Raw genomic sequence first — 14181 nt, forward strand, 5'->3', positions numbered from 1 at the left:
CTCAATCATTAAGGAACTTGAGGCAGAGAGTACCCGGTACACCAAGCTTATCCCATGCTGGGGGTTCGCTTGCACGCACTCACCAGTCAATGGCGTGATCCACCCGAGGTCTTTGCATCAGATGTCACATGTCTGTTGGACCTCTTTGACGAGACTGACAGCTTCCCGACTGTCGCAGACTTTCACGGATACTACGCTGCTGTCACCGAAAAGCGGAGACAGACATCTGAGAGGAAGCTGTGCGATCCATTCCAGTACACCAAAGGATCGTTTTGGTACTGTGTTCAAATTGTGAATCCAAATGTGAAGCATGAGCTGCCCTGCGCGTTCGAAACCTATGTGCCTATTTTTCAATTAGTGGTTCTTGAAACTGACGACATGAGCCAGCTCCTGAGTGATTTTGCGAACTATCAGTGCTATGAAATATGTAACATTGTTGAGCCCCAGTCGTATTGAAGACATCACAATGTCCAGTGACCAGTGCTTTCTCGCTGCACGCTGCGTCTTCTGGCACTTCCTGTTTCTAGCGCTAACGTTGAAAGGGCATTTTCAAAGCTGAGAGTCGTCAACCGAAGGGAGCGCGCTTCAATTACTGACAGCAACCTCGCTAAGTATGCTTGCGTGTTTTACAATAAGCTTTAAGCATAAGGTTGTTATACTCACAAATGCAGGTGTTATGTGTTCAAGTATTTCGCTTGTGTGTATACGTTTTTGTGCATTCAAACCTTCTAGAAAAAAAAATGTGCTTCGTGTGTTTTGATGTTTTAGTATTCAGATATGAATTGATCTAAGATTTTGGGGTTTCGAGAATAATGCAAAACTCCGAATTTCAGAGAATTAGGGACTTGCGAGAAATAAACTCCGATAAACACCCGCCGACTTTCAAGAAAAATAAACACCGAAAACACGGAGCCCTAGTTATAATATATAGATATGTATACTGTATTTTCTCACATATAACCCGCTCCTGCATATAATCTCTGCATATAACCTGCATCCCTACTTTTTATCACATTTCTGTTTTTCGGTGCAGGTTATATGCGAGAAAAGTCAGTACACACACACACACACACACACACACACACACACACACACACACACACACACACACATTGTAATGAAGACAGCGGCGCTCGGGCACGGGCGCATGCTCGGCTAGGGCGAAAAGGAGAAAGACGAAGGAGAATAAGACCAGCCGGCCCGCAGCAAGGGTGCTGTCTCTGTTCTCTTCTTCCTAACAATGGCGCAGTCTACAACCATCGAACCATAAGCGTGAACCTCGTCCATGACACCAGTCAACGCGCAGCTGCAGTAAGCGTGAGTAGAGGACGGCGTCCAGGCCTCCTCAGCACCTACTAACCTGCCATCGCTGCAACCACCGTTCGGGGACGGCACCTAGGCCTCCTCGACGGCTCCACACCGTTTCACCGACACCGTGATACCTATTTCACGAGCAGGGACGCCGTCCACGCGTCCTTGACCATGGATTCATCCGCTGTGAGGTCCGGGACCGCCGCATACGGTGTTGACACCGCCCATGGCTCGTCGGGCGCCTCAATCGACAACGGCGAACTCTTGGGTGTCCTCATGGAACTCTGTCGTCAACACCACCGCGTGACGTCGTTGAACTCCGGGTTCTCGCCTGCCGCTTCACCATCGTCGGCTGTTTGGGCAGTGCCGGTGTTCCGCGGCTTCCAGGACGACGTCTTCGGGTGGGTTGAGACAATCAACTCGCTCGGCACCCACCATGGCTGGTCGGACCATCAAAAATGGCTGATTGCTATCGACCACCTTCGCGATGCCGCCAAGGCATGGCATGCCTACAAAGGCGTCCGACAGCGATCCTGGTCGGAGTGGTGTGCGGAGTTGACGAGTCTCTTTCGACCGCTTTTTCATGCCTGAGACACCCTGCCTACCGACCCACTGTCTACCGCAGATGGGAGCTGTGAGACGCACAATCCCGACGGTGCAGCTCGGGCCCCACCCCCCTGCCCTCTCTTGGTCACTGAGATCGTGAAGGGCATGGTACAGCTGTGCCCATGGTAAACAACATGCCCGCTCTCGGACATGGAGCTCATTTAGGGCGACATGTCGATGGTTCATCAGTGCTCTCCAGCCCCACGACAGACCACAACACCATCCTCAAGCCAAAGTAGTCAGCGAGGCTGCCTCCAAGCTCGACAGCACTTGGACATATGGAGGCGTTGGCCCCTGTCGTGCCGGACGAACCACAAACATGAACCCCACCAGTCTACGCATGACTGTACCAGCATGGCCTACGCTGTACCGCTCCACAAAGTAGGCCTGTCCAGTGATGCCAACAAGATCGGCCCTGACCAGTCTGAGCCATATGTACAAACGCCGTATTTATTGGAGAGACACGCGGACGCTCATCATTTCCTGGACGATGTCTCCTTCGAAGAAATTGAGGTGCCTATCCCGGTTGAGGTGACAGTCATTGATGATTTGTCGGGCCAGACCAACTCTCCTGCTGGCAACACTGCTTTCGAGCGGGACAGCTCGAATGCACGTGGCACATCATCAAGACCTGCCAGCTCGACCACATCAAAGAGCACTATAGCGACAATGCTCCAAACCATGAACTGCGCCGCAGCTCATCTAGGGAAATCACGCACTCATTGACGCAGAAGCCTCGCTGTACACCTCGCTGGAGCTCGACCAACCATGAAGCAGGCAAACGATGCCAAATAATCCGACACTCGACTCTACGGCAATTTGCAGATCTTGAGCCTTCAGCAGTTCCGCACGTTCTGCTATTTTCAGAACGGCGACGGGGGGAAGCTCAGCACCTTGGGTTGGCCCTGCGACCATGTCGAAATAGTCAGGGCCGCCCGCCAGAACCGTCCCTGAAGAACTTTCATGCCAAGTATAATCATGACCAGGAACTACGACTACAATGAGGGCGCCAATTACGTCCACAAGAGGGGAATGAGGCAGGTTTCCCAAAAAAGTCGCAGCATGGCCGAGGACGACCGCCGCGGCACAGCCAATGTCGTCCCCCAGAGCCATCATCGGCAAAGAATATTGCCAAGCCCCCGCGTCCACAGCGATAGAGCCAGCACCGACCGCCAGAGACAGTTTCAGCAGCTGTCCACGCAGTGTCGCCGCGTGGCAGTGACCGGCCTCTGCGAGGCAGCCAATGCCGCCTGCCAGAAGCATCAGTGCTACCTATGATGGTTCAGCGCCCAGGACCCCTGAATGTTTTCACCAGCTAGGAAACGACCACCGGGCAGGACGCCGTGCTCGCAGCGTGGCTGAGTGTAATGAAGGCAGCGGCGCTCGGGCACGGGCGCATGCTTGGCTAGGGCGAAGAGGAGAAAGACGAAGGAGAATAATACCTGCCGGCCCGCAGCAAGGGTGTTGTCTCTGTTCTCTTCTTCCTTACAATATATATATATATATATATATATATATATATTGTGGGGATCCGAGGCGCGCCCGAAGCCACTGCGCGGGCATTTCGCCGTTCCGCGAATCCTTTCCCTCTCCCGTTCTCCCGCGACGGCAAGTGGCGTCATCTTACGCTACGCGCCGGCTCTCGTGGCGGCGCTGCACGCGGTCTCGGAGCCGCGAGATTCGGCGACTGACGCGCGTGCACGCCGGGACGAACTCTCTCTTTCCTCGGACGCCGCTGGGTAAGCACGCGTTTCCTTCTGGCCCGACGTCCCCTTTGGGAATCGCCGGGCTGCCTGGGTGCCTCGGCACCCTTCCAGGCGTGTTTACCCCAGTGTTAGCTCCGGTTCGTACGTTAAGCCAAAGAGCGGTGCCTAGTGCTCGTGCGCGGTCGTACCACGCCGAGCCGCACTTGCCGGAGGCCCACGCGTACGGAGATTGCCCTAACTCTCGCGACCAGGCCCAGTGGTCATCGCGAGAGTGCGCAGCATAGCCGCTCAGGACCTTTTCCCGAGCGGCGTGTCAAAGCTCGCCATTGCCAGCTGCGACGTGCTGGCGGTCCCCCTTGGTGTATCGCCCGCGTCGGGAAGCCCTTTTGCTTCCCCGTGCCCCGGGAGCGTATTATGATTTCTTGGCGCGGCAGCGCACGCGAGAGAGAAAAAAGAGAGCGAGGAGGACGCCAGCGGCCCCTCGACGAGCGCTTGCGCGCTATTGGTTATTCTCTTGGGGTCACGTGGCTGGGCTGGCGAGCGCGTTTCCGCACGCATGAAGGAGTGTCAACGTGGAGTGTTTACGGCTGTTCCATCGTTCGGAAGCACCCCTCGCCACGCCGAGACGCCGCAGATACGCGCGCCGAGGGCGCCTGCAAGCGGGTTTCGATAGTTTCGATGAGCAACGTGGTTCCGAGTGTCAACGTAAAGTGCCTCCGCGTCGACCTGTGCACGAGTGGATCGCCAGCTACAGTGGGAAAACCAACACGACATGGATCGTCGACAGGGAAACCCGAAATCCAAAGAGGCAAGTTCACGTGTTCGTTTCTTTTACAAGTGGCGAATAGGCCCAGTCCAATAATAACATTTGATCATATATCGACGCCAATCGCGGAAATGCTAAATGCGAAAGCGCTGAATGCTCGCTCATCGTATCGAAAGGCGCGACGCTGTGTTTTGGACTGAATGCTGCAATGATATTGTGCACTAAAGCCGCAGCTGCAGCATGGAAATGCCGCTGCTGATGTCCGCAAAACTGTCACCGACTGGTACGATTAGTGTACTTGAAAGGTTGTTTTGAACTGAAACCAAGAGGCCTCTGTTTTCACTGTGAATTTTGGTGATATTGTGTGATTATTTTCCATTTTTGGAAAGCCATGCCTGAAATAGCCGCGTCCATTGAACCATGCTTAACTGCAGAAGATTTTATCACTAACTTTTCCTATTTGCGGCCCTGTCGCCCGTTTGGCTCGTTCAAAAGTTTGAGTGGCAGATCGGATCGTGCCGCAAGCAACGCACTGCTGAAGAACCTCCCTAGCATAAGGCCATGCAGGCCCGTAGCCAGGAATTTTTTTCGGAGTGCGCCCACTTGCTGAAAACTGACTATTTGAGCAAAACGCCTATTTCCATTATTTATTTTCGGTAAAACATCATATATCATAAAATTTTTTTTTTTTTTGGGGGGGGGGGGGGCGCCCCCTCCCCTGGCTACAGGCCTGCGGCCATGTAATGTTTGCATTTTCGATAGTCCATTTTCGCGTGTTTACGCCCCCATTTAACATTTCTACATGTCACTGTACGTCCTAGACCACGCGGTCACCCTTAGCGTCGCGCCTTTCGATACGATGAGCGAGCATTTAGCGCTTTCGCATTTAGCATTTTCGCAATTGGCGTCGATATCATCAAATGTTATTATTAGACTGGCCTATTCACCACTTGTAGAAGAAACGAACACGTGAAGTTACCTCTTTGGATTTCGGGTTTCCCTGTCGACGATCCATGTCGTGTTCGTTTTCCTACTGTAGCTGGCGATCCACTCGTGTGCGTCGCCGTCCGTGCACAGGTCGACGCGGAGGCACTTCACGTTTGATGGGCAGTTAGAACTTGCGTCTAACTCACGCGTGAACGTCCTTGTGCTCATCGAAACCTGTTCGATGTTACATGGGCTATGAGATCTGGCGTTTATTTCGCACGTAGGTGTACTCGTGTCCAACATGTCACTCGGAAGCGCGTTTATTGAAACCCGCTCAACGTGAGATGGGCAAGCGGAACTCGGAACAGGCGCGCGTACTTGAGCGTCCGCCATGTGCGTGGCGCGAATCTGCCGCGTGGCCTGCGTGGCTAGGAGGAGGTAGCGAGGAGGGTGCTTCCGTACGATGGAACAGCCGTAAACACTACTCCGTGCGTGCGTGCGTTCGTAAACGCTCTCGCGTGCCCAGCCACGTGACCCTAAGAGGAGAACCAATAGCGCGCAAGCGGTCGCGGAGGGGCCGCTGGCGTCCTCCTCGCTCTCTCTTTTTTCTCTCTCGCGTGCGCTGCCGCGCCAGGAAATCATAATACGCGCCCCGGGAGCGGACGTGTACTGTGTGTGTTGGGGTGCCGCAGAAGGCAAATAAAGTGTGTGTGTGTATGTTATCTCGAACACTGTGTTCATGCCGCGCGGCGCTCAACGCATGCTAGCTGAGCGCGTGCGGAGCGGTGCGCTAAACGTAAGCAGGCGACGGTAGATGCGGCCCTGTGGCTCGCTAAGCCTGAACCCGCGGTAGTCTTCGGCTCCGGTGAGCATCGAGGCTACCACAATATATATATATATATATATATATATATATATATATATATATATATATATATATATATATATATATTGCTACGAAGCGCTACCGAAGATGAAGAGGGAGACGTGATGAAAGAGGACGACGTTCCCTGATTCCGCACCGACTTGGCTCCATCTTGTATGCCTGGCTTTGTCCTCTGTATGTACCTTGTAAATATAACCTTCAACGCCCTTTTCTCCCCGTAACATTTTGGTGGAGGTGCTGTGTATAACCAGCAGCAGGTCAGGTCTGTCAGGATGCATGTTGTGACGATATAAGATGCCATCTTGGAGCACAAACAGACGGAGAGATGGAGGAGTTTTGGGGCCACTCAGCCGGTTAATGATGTCTCTCAAGTGAGGATCACGTCGCTCGTCTCCGATGTTGGCGAACGCTGAAAGTGCCAACACGAATGTAGGCTCGCCGCTCTCAGGAGGACGTAACAATATATATATATATATATATATATATATATATATATATATATATATGTTAAGTGGTTGCAGGAAAAATTAGACGCATGGACAAAGCAAAGAAACACAAGCATACGTTTCTTTCCTCCGTCCGTGCGTCTAATTTTTGCTGCAACCACTCAATGTGCAAGATCCCCAACTAGCTTAGATGTAAACCATTCTTTTGTGTGTGTGTGTGTGTGTGTGTGTGTGTGTGTGTGTGCGCGTGTGCGCGCGCACGTGCTTAAAGCCCACCAAGAAGTATTGGCGGCGAGGACATACTGTGGCGCCGTCTGCCGGAATCTCTCTGTGACGTATAAAACGGCATCACGTGGTACCGAGCGCGCGGAGTGTTCGACGTCGCCAGTGTTCAGCCACGGTTTTTCTCATTTTGCAAGCGTTGAATGCACTTGTATTAGCTGCGAAGCAATCAGTGTGTTTGCCAGCAAAGGTTTTTTGTGAGCCAACGCGCTGTCATCGTCGTGTCGTTCACTCTCGACGCAGCGAGTGCGCGCGGAGCCATGGACACCAAACGTAAGAGGCCACTCATGTAAAAGGTGAGTTCTGTAATTTACCTAATAATCTGTAACTCGAAGCACCCTCGCATCTCGTATACATTTATGTTTACTGAGGCAGGCGTGACATCGCGCACCTATCTCTTGCTTTTGCGTGGAAGTTGCGCGGCCGAGAGATACTGTTTCGATTGGCACGGACTGCCGCGCACAATTCACGGCAACGCCTTGCCCTAGTTTTCAGCGCGTAATCAAATGGCCGTGTGCAAACGATGCTTCAACATTGGTTATCACGTTCACGAGATCTTTGTAGCCATAAGTTATTTTGCCGCAATACAGTGATGTGATTGACTGAAGCTGTTTTGGAGCAACAAAAAGTGCGTTTTGGAGCAGGAAAAAGGGCTTTTGGAGCAGCCAAGAACGCGTTTTGGAGCAGGGAAAACAGCTTTTGGAGCAGCTAAAAGCTCACTGCCAAGTGGGAAAATAGGCCGTGTGAAGCAAAACAGTCAAATAAGGAAAAACTCTTTTGAAATGAAGTGTTCTGTCCAATAATGGGCGTTTGCATAACACCACTGGATCACCAAACAACCCCATAAGCATAAACATCGGCGTTGCAGTCTTACAATGGCTTAGAGTGGCCGAACTAACAACGCAGGTAGTGTTTCCCAAGTAAAGTAGAATTTCAGTGATACGAATCTGAAGGGGGAGCAACAATATTCCGATGCCCGAAATTTCTTATCATCAAAAAAACTAACAAAATCTTTTCAAACCACGATATACGCACAAAACATTTATTTCCATCAAAAGAACTCGTGTACGCCTTTCTGGGACACACGTGAACGGACCTATAAGGGACGGCGCAGCTGGCTGCCGCGAAAGCGCGCGTCAAAGCTTCGCTTGAGGCCAATTGAAAACTAAGTGCCAAAGTCCGCTCCACCATAGTGACAAGCGAAGATCGACACGAACACCGAAAGCTTCGTACCTTTTTTTACGACTATATTGCCTTGAATCTACCGCTGTGTTAGCCGCATACCTTCGGAGCTCGTAGTCGCTATCGACGATTGCGTTGACAGCGACCGTGCTTGCAAACGGTAGTTCCGTTTTCAATCCGCGTGCGCTGGCCGCGCACGTGCCTTCAAAACTACGTCGTTTGTTGCTATCTATGATCGCATCTGCCGTGGTTTTGTCCGCGGTGTTTTCAGAAAGCAGCGTCGCTGTGACTGTGTGAGCGTTGAATGTGCGTGCACTTTCGGAGTTCTGTCAGCATCGTCGTCGCCATACATGATCGTGTCAAGAGCGACCGCGGTTTCGTCCACAGCGGTTGTAGCAAACGATAACCACAGTTCTCACAGCGTACGCTCTGGCCGCGCACGTACTTCCGAAGCTTCCAGCATTCTGCTCTCGGCCGTCGCTCGACGGATTCAGTACCAAAGTTCGTATCACCCGCCACGACGCGCAAAAGTGTTCGGACCATCCGAATTTCGGCCCATTCAACACAGTGGAATTCGGGTGGGGAATTTCACGAATTCGTATCAGCCGGTTACGTTTACATCGACCCCTCCTTAACTGGTTTACTATGGGTTCGCAAAATGCCTGGATCGGATTGGGTTGCAATTTTGTCAATGTGGCTAGATCACGCACAGAAATTTCGATTTCCAGGAGATTTTCCCGCCAACCGTACAAACGTAAGAAATGGTCAAAATCCGGGAGACATGTTAGATATGCATTATGTAGGAGGCTTTCTTCCGTTTGCAGGAAAACTGTTTACGATTTCGGAGTCCGTGAACATCCACGGAAATAAAGATGTGGCTGCATCTCCCCAAGAGAAAGGAATTAAATTGAGAGTAATTCCCAGAACGAAGAGAGTCTCTGCACGAACCACGCGGTCGCCTGAGAGCGTAGCTGGACACTGCGAGAAGCTCAAATACGTCTGACATGCAGGTCTTTGGAGTTTTCAGTACACCTGCTGAATTCCGGTGCTACTTCGTAGCCTTAACGTGCCTCATACTTGTAGCATGTCGCTTTATCGCAGCAAAACCATGCTGTCCACTGTGACTGTGGACAATGCAAAATCCACTGCCATCGCTGCCTTGGCGACACCATCTTCGTCCATCTTGTTCAGGATGTCGACATTGAACTTGGAACAACCCGAGGCTCTGAGACTGCGACACATGCACGAACAATGCGAAAAGAAATTCCCCTCAAGAAACGTGTAGCGATAGATCCCGCCGAGGGCGGAATAGTCTTTGTCGCTAGCCGTTCCACGGCGAACCTAGTTTTCCAGGGGTTTTGCTCCCCTACTCGAGTCGCGTTCCATGAAAATCCTCAAACCAACACGAAGCTGCCAATTAACTGCGCCAGTTCACGGCTGGTGCGAAGCTTGTCCGCCATCTTACCAGCTTCTCGGTTTGGAATAAGTGCGGTTAGGAGACTAACTGCTGTTATGTCTCCTATGTAGCTACCCCTAACCGAGGTTAGCCATAACCGCAGTCAGCTTAACCATGGTTGTCCGTGTGACAGGAGTGTAACACTGGTTCGAGCAGCGGAACTTAAACAAATAGGCAAAATTAAACAAGACAGACAAGGACGTCGCTGTACTAACAACTGAAATTTTATTTCTATGCTGCTGCGGCGGTGTGGTCACACCAGCTCGCGGCGAGCCACTCCTTCCAAGGTGCATTTTTGGGGGGTCACGCCAATTTGCTACAGTCTGGAGAGGATTCTCTCGGCCCCCAAAGCCTGAGCAAGCCAAAGCAGTGCTTAACGAGCCTTCCCATGAATCTGCGTCCGGTCAGGTACCCCAGAAAGCGCCGGGCGACGTGCCGCGAAAAATGATGCACGAACCCATTCCTCTTGCAGCACGAAAATTTTGCCGCGCGACAGCTTTGGAGTGGCGTGTTTTGCCGGCACGCTGCATACGTTTTTACACTAGTGCACTTATAGCAATTTGGTGCAGCTTTGGCGCAGAACAGCGGAGATATAGCAGGATGTAGCAGGTTTCACGTCTTGGAGCAGTTCGGCGCAATTGGCGCAGCTATCACATCACTCGCAATAACGGTAATGTCCACAACGCTCGTGGTGAGTGCGGTTTACCCCTTTAGCCAGAACTGTTGCCGGATGATGATTTATAGCAGATATATTTTAATAAGTGGAAGTTCAACCGCATATATTTTTGTCTCCTTTATCCATGCTTCCACTTCGTCTCTGCGAGGGGTACAGGGGTACAAGGCCAAAGGGCACGCTTTAAATGGTGTTGCCCGTCTCTTGTCGCAGCGCATGGATGGGGGAGCTGGAGAGGGGCTGCGTTCCTTTGGCTTTGTGCTTTAGACTTACAGGGCCTGTGCTTATCTCTAGAGGGGGGAGCTTTGTACGTGTTGTGCTCTCGTTGCAAAGTGTGCGTTGAACCACACGAAGGTCAATTCACTCGCTGCAGTTGGCTAAAGGAGCGAGCTGCTAGCCTTTCTTCGTATGACATTCCAACGTGTTGCTATCGCATTCGGCGCTTTGCCCTTGCGGTGAAACGGACCTTTTTTTTGAGAATGTGACTTTGGTCAACACCTCATGTGAACTGGAATAGCAAGCGGCTATGTGGTGTTAGCAGCAAAACTGTAGACAATGCGCAGTTTCCAGTTTTGAACAGCAGCCACTTTCTGCTCTTGGAATGCGATTTTAACACACACCTTGCTTACATGCAACCTTGATTTTTATTGTCATGAAAGTAGACAAACTGAATTTGACAAAACAAGCAAAAAAAAAAGAATCTAATTCTAAAAAAAAAAACAACTAAGTTTTCTTAGTAGCATATCCCCCTTAAAGCAACGAGTCAGCACAACAACACATTCAAATGCATGTGTCAATACATTGAAACATGAAATCGCGCTTCATTTAGAGAAGCGCCAGCGAGCATGGCTTGCCGCTCTTGAGGACATTAATGCATCAACATTGACGGTGCACCATTTCACTACTCCTTGCTTTTTGTGTGCGCACAGTATAAAATGAAAAATGGTTGATTCCAAATGTCTGGTGAAAAGAGAACTTGAAAGGCAGTTTGTATAATCCTAACGTTTCAGTTAAGGTCTCCTAGCAGCAATCCCACAAGCACGGCGGCTGAACCAATCATCACTGACTTAAGCTGAATGTATGGCTGTAAGGGCTGAAGTTCATGCAGCCAAGAATGCAAAACCACTTCCCCATTCGCCTTGCAACATAACTCCTAGCAACAGGGAAACCTCACGGTAAACAGTAAATCTCAACGTTGACTTCTTCATAGTTAACCCAGGGATGAGACGGCTGAAACTGAATTGCAAGCAGTTTTTGGAACAGCGAAATTTTGATTTCGGAGCAGAAGAACCTTGATTTGGAGCAGTTAGCGGCATTTGACATGTTGTCCTAGGAGCTTGAAAAAAAATTTTTAGCAATTGGGGGGGGGGGGGGGGGGCAAAATACATATTTAATTGGCTTAGAATACACCTAACACTGAAACAGCCTTTGGAGATAGTTTATTTTAACAGATTATCGCCGATTATGAACTACACTACCTTTTCACATAACCCCAACCCACCTAGCCTGTGTAACAAACATTTCAAATTATTGAAAAAAGGTTTTGTAAATTAGGTTCATCCTCAAACATTTGAAAAAAAAAAACACGAAAATACATCACACTTATCAAAAATTAAAAAAAATCTAATTAAACAAAAAATTGCAGTTACATAGCAGTAGGCTACTGCTTAAGATCAGTGACATGATCTAGCACATTATTGCTTTGGCTTTTTGTATGCCTGCTAATTTACCTTTTCAAGCTTCCCAATAGAAGGGTATTGGCTTGGGCTAGATGGTATGTCATGACGAATTGTATAGCGCAAACGGGGTACTTGGACAGACAGATAGAGCTTCCTGTGAATGAGTGTTACGCTTTGTCAGAACATCACAATAAGTGTCTTTAGATATCTCTGCTCCACCCATAGTCATAAGCAAGCGACAGGAATGCTGAAATGATGTGTGCCTTTTTACAACTTTACTGCCTTTAATCTACCGTTGCATTAGCCGCGCATCTTTGGAGGTGCGCAGTCACTATCGATGATTGCGCCGAGAGCGACCGCAGTTCCATGTGCAGTGGCTGTGGCAAACAATGTCGTTCCGTTTTAAATCAGTGTGCGCTGGCCGCGCAAGTGCCTTCAAAACTATGTTGTTGCTACCTACGATTGCGCCTACCACAGTTTTGTCCTCGGGGGTTGTGGCAGGCAGCATCACTTTGACTTGGTGAGCGTTGTATGCGCGTGTACTTCCGGAGTTTTGTCGTCACCATACATGATCGTGTCAATGGCGACCGCGGCTTCGTCCACAGTGGTTGTGGAAAACGATAACCACAGTTCTGACTGTGCATGCGCTCACTGCCCGCGTACTTTTAAAGCTTCTGGATCATGCTTCTGTCGACTGTCGCTCGATGGTGTTGGTACCCAATTTCTTATCACCCACTGCGATGCCGGGGAGCGTTCGGATCATCTGAAATTGGCCCATTGGACACAATAGCATTTGGCTGGGGAATCTTTCAAATTTATATCAGCCGCCTTCCTATCACCGAGATTCTGCTGTACTGAAGTGATGAGCAAAACACAAAAGGAACGGCTAAACGAGCAAGTTTTCCATTTTACAAAGGCAGGTTGTACTTGTCTCTCTCTCTTTGCGACCGTCAACATCAGTTTTATATTAAAAATATTGTATCAATACATTCAAGTGCCCTTTTGCCCTGAACCCATGGAGATTGGGTGCATGTTAGTTTTGAGTAAACTAGTAAGTTTTTTCCCTAGGCAGTACCAGTGAGGTATTGTACGAGGCAGGGTTGGGGTAAAACTAAGTCATATAATCCATGTTTTAAATACATCAATCCTATGTGGTTTTGTTGTAAAATGTGGGTCGATGTGTGGCCGAGGTTTGACTGTACACGTTGCGTAAAATAAGTGTATGTGCTGTGCCCACCAGTTCACCCATTGCAATCAATCCCAAAGGATACTTCTTTCTCATGTAGCAGCACATTGCCAAAGTGACACTAAATTAGCTTGTGTGACAGGGGTATTGGGCCCAGCCTGTTTGAACTTGCCTACAGCACATCCCTGCGATATGTCTCCCTTTGGTTTGAGCACCTTGTCTAAAGCGGGACCTGTACTCCTCTCACTACCACTGTTCAGCACTGCCAAGGCTATGGGTTGCAAGCAAGCCACACGCTTGCGCAGCAAAACATAGTTCCGGATATTACACTTGGCAGGGTTGAGACATTGGCGCTTGTTAGACACGTCATTGATGCATGATACAGTCTTCCGACTGATGCCGTGTACCTTTAATTGCTGTGTCAGTAACCGCCGGTAACTGTGGTTACCAATCAACACGGCAGCACCGATGCAGACGTGACGCCCGCTTCGATCCGAACATGCGCTTGCTATTTGCCCGCTACGCTGGCAGCAACAAAAAAATGGTGAAATGAGCCCTCGCTTTGTGCCATCTCACGCTGAGGACAAAGTATCAGGTACATATTGTCGTTACTTGCGAGATCAGCTGTTTGTTTAGCCATGCCCGCTAAGCCTAACGGGCCGAGAATTTGATAATGGTTCTTAGTGCAACATAGTCACGAATACATTGCTGTTCAAGTGACAACACAGTAAAGTAAATACAAATGTCAGTTTGTAACTTATGGGTCAGACAGCACACGATGACGACTTGATAAATTCGAAGCGGACGGCACCAGCTGCGATGGGTGCAGCCATTTCTTTTTTCGGCAATGCTGTCTGTTTGCATTACTTGCCCTATGCGTGCGAGCAGACGCCAGGGAGACGATGAGCAGTCGACGCGATGCAGATGAGTACATGTGGAGGGTCTAATCGCCCTTCCTATTGGCTAAGGGGCCCTGTAGCCTTCATAGTGCGGAAGAGAACTTCTGAGATGGAGCATAAATGCCCAAAACCCTGAACATATAATATATATCAACTCCATTCTTCACCACTGAAAA

At 49.9% G+C, this 14181-nt stretch overlaps 1 protein-coding gene across 3 annotated transcripts in view; it reads right to left on the reverse strand.

Annotated features, from left to right (window-relative positions):
- The window catches only part of LOC119394558 (fasciclin-2), a 365260-nt gene that overhangs the window by 33116 nt on the left and 317963 nt on the right, over window positions 1-14181 (reverse strand). The gene's annotated exons all lie outside the window — the stretch shown is intronic.

The sequence above is a fragment of the Rhipicephalus sanguineus genome, chromosome 5 (genome assembly GCF_013339695.2).
Source record: "Rhipicephalus sanguineus isolate Rsan-2018 chromosome 5, BIME_Rsan_1.4, whole genome shotgun sequence".
NCBI classification, from domain to species: domain Eukaryota; kingdom Metazoa; phylum Arthropoda; class Arachnida; order Ixodida; family Ixodidae; genus Rhipicephalus; species Rhipicephalus sanguineus.